General features: G+C 41.6%; 1 protein-coding gene across 10 annotated transcripts in view; it reads left to right on the top strand.

The window, feature by feature from the left end:
* Nucleotides 1–1,781, top strand: part of LOC110485141 (bromodomain-containing protein 4) — a 57,522-nt gene extending 55,741 nt beyond the window's left edge. For all 10 annotated transcript variants that reach the window (XM_036940745.1, XM_036940748.1, XM_036940749.1 and 7 more), the window contains one exon: nucleotides 1–1,781. This exon is cut by the window's left edge and continues 1,425 nt beyond it. The gene's annotated coding sequence lies outside the window, so the exon portion shown is untranslated.
* The last annotated feature ends 5,858 nt before the right edge of the window (nucleotides 1,782–7,639 follow it).

Here is a 7,639-nt window from a genome sequence, read left to right on the forward strand (position 1 = left end):
GAGAATAGGCTCCCATTTGGGAGGAAGTCAGAGTCCAGCTGCTTCTAGAGCTATGTCTTGGTTGGTTTGACTCCCGAGTTCACCATCACTGTAACACCTTATTGTGTATTATTGCTCTTAGAGACAGCTAGGAAAGTAGTCATTAATTAATGGCATTTTCCTCTTTGTAGCTGATTCACAAACTATTGAACCAGAGAATCCAATAACTATTACTGAACTGTTTGATTTATAAACTGCGTTGATTCCTCCCTGTTCCTTGCTCGTATATTGTCCTGGAATTTGCGTAGTTAAAATGAAAATGTTACTTTATCCACACTAGCATACTACTTTAAAAAAATATATAAAAAAACAGCAATGTATTGGTCATGCAATATGAGTGGTGTGCTGGTATGGTTATTAGAACATATCCAAAGGGTTCTAATCTGGTAGTGAGCCCGCCACTCTACTTTGTCATTTGGGGACAAGGAATGGGATAAGAGGCAAACCTCAAAACATAATTAGTTCTAACAGCAACTTTATTGGGCTCTTATAAGAACAGATGAGACACTACTCATCGATGTAGCTCCATAATGCAGCCAGGATGCAGCATTACTTTTGAACAGGGTACTGTAGTGTACTATATAGGAAATAGGGGGCCGTTTGGATGTACCTCCACCCTCCAGACTTTACTAATGCAGAGACTAAAAGAGAGCTCCACCTCCTGGCTAGTCTGTGCGTGAGTCTTGCTGTTAATATTATGACTACAATTAATCAGAGGGAAACTTTTAGCTGTACAAATTTGAGAAATAAGGAAATTGCATAAAATTTGACGACATATGTTCTAGAAAACCCTACAAAAACAGCTCTGATTTCTGTCATTTTTCTTGTTCGATTCTAGTGGATACATGTGAGTTCTAATTCTGTTGGCGTCACAGGTCGAGGGTCACGACGAGTTGACCTCTGACCCGGTCCTCTGCATTTTCTCTTATGGTGTAATTCTCCAGTGCCTGTATTGTTCTAGGATTCTAGTTGGCATATATTACACTTGGGGTGGATACGGAGGGGGAGGTGTAATATTTGATGGGGAGGGAGATTTGGGATAAGCTTGTGTAAAAAGTAAAAGTCAGCATTTTATATTTGACCCAATTAACGATATTCAGGTTTAAATCTAGTTTTAGCTGGACTTCTGTGGTATGAGTGTACACTTGACTCAACTACTTTATAATTTTCAATCAGTACACTTTTAAGTAGACATGTCTCTGTGCCGCGCCACTTTAGCATTTGTGTGTCAGAATGTTTGTGTGGATGAGTGTGTATGTATGATTTTAGTATGTGGCGCAGGGACGCATGTGTCCCTTTGTAGAAAAGCATTTTAAACGGGGATGAAGATTAATATACAAAATGCTACAAGAGAACGAGTTTCTTGGCTAAAGTCAGTCATTTTGATGAATTCCACCATAATGAATAGCCTACATATAATTTTGTTTTGTTAGACAAGTTATGAAAAAGTCAAATACTTTTTCATTCCTTCAAGCCTTTTATTAATTCCTTAATTTTATCCCCATGGTAACTGATGGAAGTTATGTGCCATAGATATGGATTCTTCAGAATGTGCTCAGCAGAGAGTTTGCTTTATTCAGGTATTTTATTTTGTGTTACATTTTTGGTCTTGTTTTTGGGGGGGTTTTGTGTAACATTTTCCTTGATTTATTGTTTGGTATGCGAGTGGTCTGTCGGTCAATGATTAAATCTGTTATGATCATGGAGTAAACTCATCTCTTTTATAGAAAATAAAAAATAAACAAAATGTTGGTCTTTTTTTATTACATTGGATTATGGTAATAAGGGCTCTGGACTGGTTTCCTTAGTGAAGTCCTACATTTGGTTCTGTGATGTTGGGAATGGACTATTTATGGACTAGAGCACAATGTAGTACAGTACTGGTGCAATCTATCTGTAAAACTAGCCCATGCTGTCTTTAGGGATACGAAATTTTGAGAGTTAGAGATTGGAGGAATAGTGAAGCTTCCCATTTGTAGCATGTACAGTGCCTTCAGAAAGTATAAATACCAGGACAACATTTTTTTTAATGCTTTGACACATTTTTTGCAGTATTTTACTTCAGTGCCTTGTTGCAAACAGGATGCATGTTTTGGAATATTTTTTATTCTGTACAGGCTTCCTCCTTTTCACCCTGTCATTTAGGTTAGTATTGTGGAGTAACTACAATGGTGATCCATTCTCAGTTTTCTATCACAGCCATTAAAGTCACCATTGGCCTCATGGTGAAATTTCTGAGTGGTTTCCTTCTTCTTCGGCAACTGAGTTAGGAAAGATGGCTGTATCTTTGTAGTGATACCTGTCTGAAGTGTAATAACTTCACCATTCCCAAAGGGATATTCAATGTCTGCTTTTTTTCACCCATCTACCAATAGGTGGCCTTCTTTGCGAGGCTTTGGAAAACCTCCCTGGTCTTTGTGGTTGAATCGGTTTCAAATTCAATGATGATAATTGTATGTGTGGGGTACAGAGATGAGGTAGTCATTAAAAAAATCATGTTAAACACTCGCACACACTGAGTCCATGCAATTTATGTGACTGGTTAAGCAACATTTTACTCCTGAACTTATTTAGGCTTACTATCAGAAAGTGGTTGAATACTTTTTGACTAAAGATATTTCAGCTTTTTGTTTTTAATTCTAAAAACATAATTCCACTTTGACATTATGGGGTATTGTGTGTAGGCCAGTGACACAATCTCAATTTAATACATTTTAAATTCAAAAACAAAATGTGGAAAAAGTCAAGGGTGTTAATCATTTTTTTATGCATTCAGAAAGTACTCAGACCCCTTAACTCTGCACATTTTGTTACGGAAAAATAAAACAGAAATAATTTATTTACGTAAGTATTCAGACCCTTTGCTATGAGACTTGAAATTGAGCTCCGGTGCATCTTGTTTCCATTGATCATCCCTGATGTTTTTACTATTTGATTGGAGTCCACCTGTGGTAAATTCAATTGATTGGACATGATTTGGAAAGGCACATACCTGTCTATACAAGGTCCAACAGTTGAGAGTGCATGTCAGAGCAAAATCCAAGCCATGACGTTCGAAGAAATTGTTCGAAGAGCTCGGAGACAGGATTGTGTCAAGGCACAGATCTGGGGAAGCGTATTCAATGCTGCACAAATGTTTTAAGGTCCCAAAGAACACCACGGACTCCATCATTTTTTAAATGGATGAGGTTGTAACCACCAAGAATCTTCCTAGAGTAATTGGGGGGAAAGGGCCTTGGTCACTCTGACAGAGCTCCAGAGTTCCTCTGTGAAGTTGGGAGAACCTTCCAGAAGGACAACCATCTCTGCAGCACTCCATCAATCAGGCCTTTATGGTAAAGTGGCCAGACGGAAGCCACTCTTCAGTAAAAGTCTTTTGACAGCCCGCTTGGAGTATGCCAAAACACACATAAAGACTCTGACCATAAGAAAATATTCTCAGGTCTGATGAAACCAAGACTGAACTCTTTGGCATGAATGCCAAGCGTCACATCTGGAGGAAACCTGGCACCACTGTACAGTGAAGCATGGTGGCAGCATCATGCTGTGAGGACAAAGAATGGCGCCGGAGAGAATGGCTGCCGTTTTAGTCTCACAACCAATTGTGCAATTGTGTTTTTTTGCGTCATTTGTAACTTATTTTGTACATAAAGTTTCTTCCACTGTCTCTAATGACCGAAAAGAGCTTCTAGAAATCAAGACAGCGATGACTCACCTCGTTTTAAAAGACTATTTTTTTCTTTAACGAGTCGGACGAGAGGGATTTAGTCCAGACACCCGACAAGGCCCTCATCCCCGTAATTCGCAGGAGAAAGAGACAGAGATAGAGGACGAAGGTCGGGGTGTCTTGTGAGGAGACAACGGCGAGTGAGTAATTTTCCTTAGCCAACGTACAATCATTGGCTAATAAAATAAATTAACTACAAGCACGTATATCCTACCAATGTGACTTGAAAAACTGCCATATCTTATGTTTCACCGAGTCGTGGCTGAACAACGACATGAATAACATACAGCTGGCAGTTTATAAACTATCGGCAGGATAGAACCGTAGCCTCTGGTAAGACAAGGTGTGGTGATCTATGTATATTTGTAAACAACAGCTGGTGCACTATCAAGGTTTTGCTCGGCTGAGGTAGAGTATCTGATGATAAGCTGTTGACAACACTATTTACCAAGAGAGTTTTTATCTATATTCTTTGTAGCTGTCTAGCACCACAAACCGATGCTGGCACTAACTACCTGTTTATGGCCATAAGCAAACAGGAAAACGCTCATCAAGAGGCAGCGCTCCTAGTGGCCGGGGACTTTAATGCAGGCAAACTTAACTCTGTTTTACCTCATTTCTACCAGCATGTTAAATGGGCAACCAGAGGGAAAAAAAACTCTAGACCACCTTTACTCCACACACAGAGACACATACAAAGCTCTCCCTCGCCCTCCATTTGGCAAATCTGACCATAATTCTATCCTCCTGATTCTTGCTTACAAGCAAAAACTAAAGCAGGAAGCACCAGTGACTCGGTCAATAAAAAAAGTGGTCAGATGAAGCAGATGCTAAGCTACAGGACTGTTTTGCTAGCACAGACTGGGGTGCATGCTCAGTCCCCTCCTGTACTCCCTGTTCACTCATGACTGCATGGACAGGCAAGACTCCAACACCATCATTAAGTTTGCTGATGACACAACAGTGGTAGGCCTGATCACCGACAACGACGAGACAGCCTATAGGGAGGAGGTCAGAGATCTGGTGGTGTGGTGCCAGGACAACAACCTCTCCCTCAGCGTGATCAAGACAAAGGAGATGATTGTGGACTACAGGAAAAGGAAGACCGAGCACGACCTCATTCTCATCGACAGGGCTGTAGTTGAGCAGGTTGAGAGCTTCAAGTTCCTTGGTGTCCACATCACCAACAAACTATCATGGTCCAAGCACACCAAGACAGTCGTGAAGAGGGCACAACAAAACCTATTCCCCCTCAGGAGACTGAAAAGATTTGGCATGGGTCCTCAAAGTTCTACAGCTGCACAATCGAGAGCATGGTTGCATCACTGCCTGGTATTGCAACCGCCTCCGACCGCAAGGCACGACAGAGAGTAGTGCGTACAGCCCAGTACATCACTGGGGCCAAGCTTCCTGCCATCCAGGACCTCTATACCAGGCATTGTCAGAGGAAGGCTCTAAAAATTGTCAGACTCCAGCCACCCTAGTCATAAACTGTTCTCTCTGCTACCACACGGCAAGCAGTACCGGAGCACCAAGTCTAGGTCCAAAGGGCTTCAACAAGCCATAAGACTCCCTGAACAGCTACTCAAATGGCTACCCAGACTATTTGCATAGCCCCCACCCTTGTTTACGCTGCTGCTATCCTCTGTTTATTATCTATGCATAGACACGTGGGTAAATGGGTAAGACAAAATATTTGTGCCTTTATGGAAGTAGGTTCCAGGCGCACTGGTTTGAGTATGTCAAGAACTGCAACGCTGCTGGGTTTTTCATGCTCAACAGTTTCCCATGTGTATCAAGAATGGTCCACCACCCAAAGGACATCCAGCCAATTTGACATCACCATGGGAAGCATTGGAGTCAACATGAGCCAGCATCCCTGTGGAACGCTTTCGACACCTTGTAGAGTCCATGCCTCGAAGAATTTAGTCTGTTCTGAGGTTATTAAGGGGGTGAAACTCAATATTAAGAAGGTGTTCCTAATATTATGGTGAATTGATGCTTTAGGCTAGAAACAAGCTGTGAATTTCACAAGAAAGATGTGATTGTGATGCCAGCAGAGATTGTTACGTTACAGACTTCAGACTGGACCGAAGGTTCAGCTTCCAGCAGGACAATGACCCTAAGCACACAGCAAAGACAAAATTAGGAGTGGCTTTAGGACAAGTCTCTGAATGTCCTTGAGAGTCCTAGCCAGAGCCCGGACTTGAACTTGATCGAACATCTCTGGAGAGACCTGAAAATAGCTGTGCAGCAACGGTCCCCATCCAACCTGACAGAGCCTGAGAGGATCTGCAGAGAATAATGGGAGAAACTCCCCAAATACAGGTGCTTGTATTTGTCATACCCAAGATGACTTGAGGCTGTAATCACTGCCAAAGGTGATTCAACAAAGTACTGAGTAAAGAGTCTGAATACTTATGGAAATGTGATATAATTTGCAAAAATGTATAAAAACCTGATTTGCTTTGTCATTATAGGGTATTGTGGTAGATTGTTGAGAAAAACATAATTGAATCCATTTTACAATTTTATTTTATTTAACCTTTTACTAGGCAAGTCAGTTAAGAACAAATTCTTATTTATAATGACGGCCTAGGTACAGTGGGTTAACTGCCTTCTTCAGGGGCAGAACAACATATTTTTACCTTGTCAGCTCGGGGATTCAATCTAGCAACTTTTCGGTTACTGGTCCAACGCTCTAACCACTAGGCTACCTGCCGCCCCGATAAGGACATAACGTAACAAAATGTGGCAAAGTCAAGTGGTCTGAATACTTTCCGAATGCACTGTTGTTCCATTAGCTAGAGGAACAAAGAAAAAGCATGGTTGGAAGCCTGATGACTGGATTTAGAATGGACAATAGTGGACCCTTTATTTTCCTCACCAGCCCAATCGGCTTGTTTTACGAGAGTAGAGTGAATATTTATTGTCCAAAAGGGCACTTACCCTCAGGCACACGGATCAGGGAGAGGGTTCTGATCATTTGAGCCAGCTCAGAGGCTGATGTTCCAGGCCTAACATGGGTAGTTTTCTCACCTGGATAACCAAGATATCAAATTGTATTTGTCACATGCGCCTAACACAACAGGTGTAGGTAGACCTTCCAGTGAAATGCTTACTTACAAGCCCTTAACCATCAATGCAGTTAAGAAAAATACCTAAAAATAAATAAATAGTAACAAATAATTGAAGAGCAGTAGTAAAATAACAAATCAAATTGTATTGGTCACATACACATGGTTAGTGGATGTTATTGCGAGTGTAACGAAATGCTTGTGCTTCTAGTTCCGACAGTTCAGCAATATCAAACAAGTAATCTCACAATTCCATGACAAACACACAGATCTAAGTAAAGGAATGGACAGGTGCTCATCATAGCACCTGTCACAAATGGAAATCAGTGTTTAAATCATTTCACAGATATGACTAGCTGTAAGTAATTGGAAACTGGAAGAGAGCTTCACACCTAAAACAAATCTTTCTCTGTCTCTCACTCGCTTTCTCTCTCTCTCTGAAATGTGAGCTCGCTAAAGCATAATTGCTTTACTCCATATTGGACATCCCTGTGGTGGAGGAATAGGGAAGAAATTCTGGGTCCCTTGGCATCCCTGTGGTGAAGGGAAGAAATCCTGGGGCCCTTGGCATCCATGTGGTGGTGGTGGTAGAGGAAAGGAAATACCCTTTGACAACCCTGTTGTTGAGGTAGAAGGAAATCCTGGGCCCCTTGGCATCCCTGTGGTTGAGGTAGAAGGAAATCCTGGGCCCTTTGAAATCCCTGTGATTGAGGTAGAATGAAATCCTGGGCCCCTTGGCATTACTCTAGTGGTGGAGGTGGAGGAGGTCTAGCCTGTGGAACTGAAGATGTATGTA

This window comes from Oncorhynchus mykiss, chromosome 13 (assembly GCF_013265735.2).
Source record: "Oncorhynchus mykiss isolate Arlee chromosome 13, USDA_OmykA_1.1, whole genome shotgun sequence".
Taxonomy (NCBI): Eukaryota; Metazoa; Chordata; class Actinopteri; order Salmoniformes; family Salmonidae; genus Oncorhynchus; species Oncorhynchus mykiss.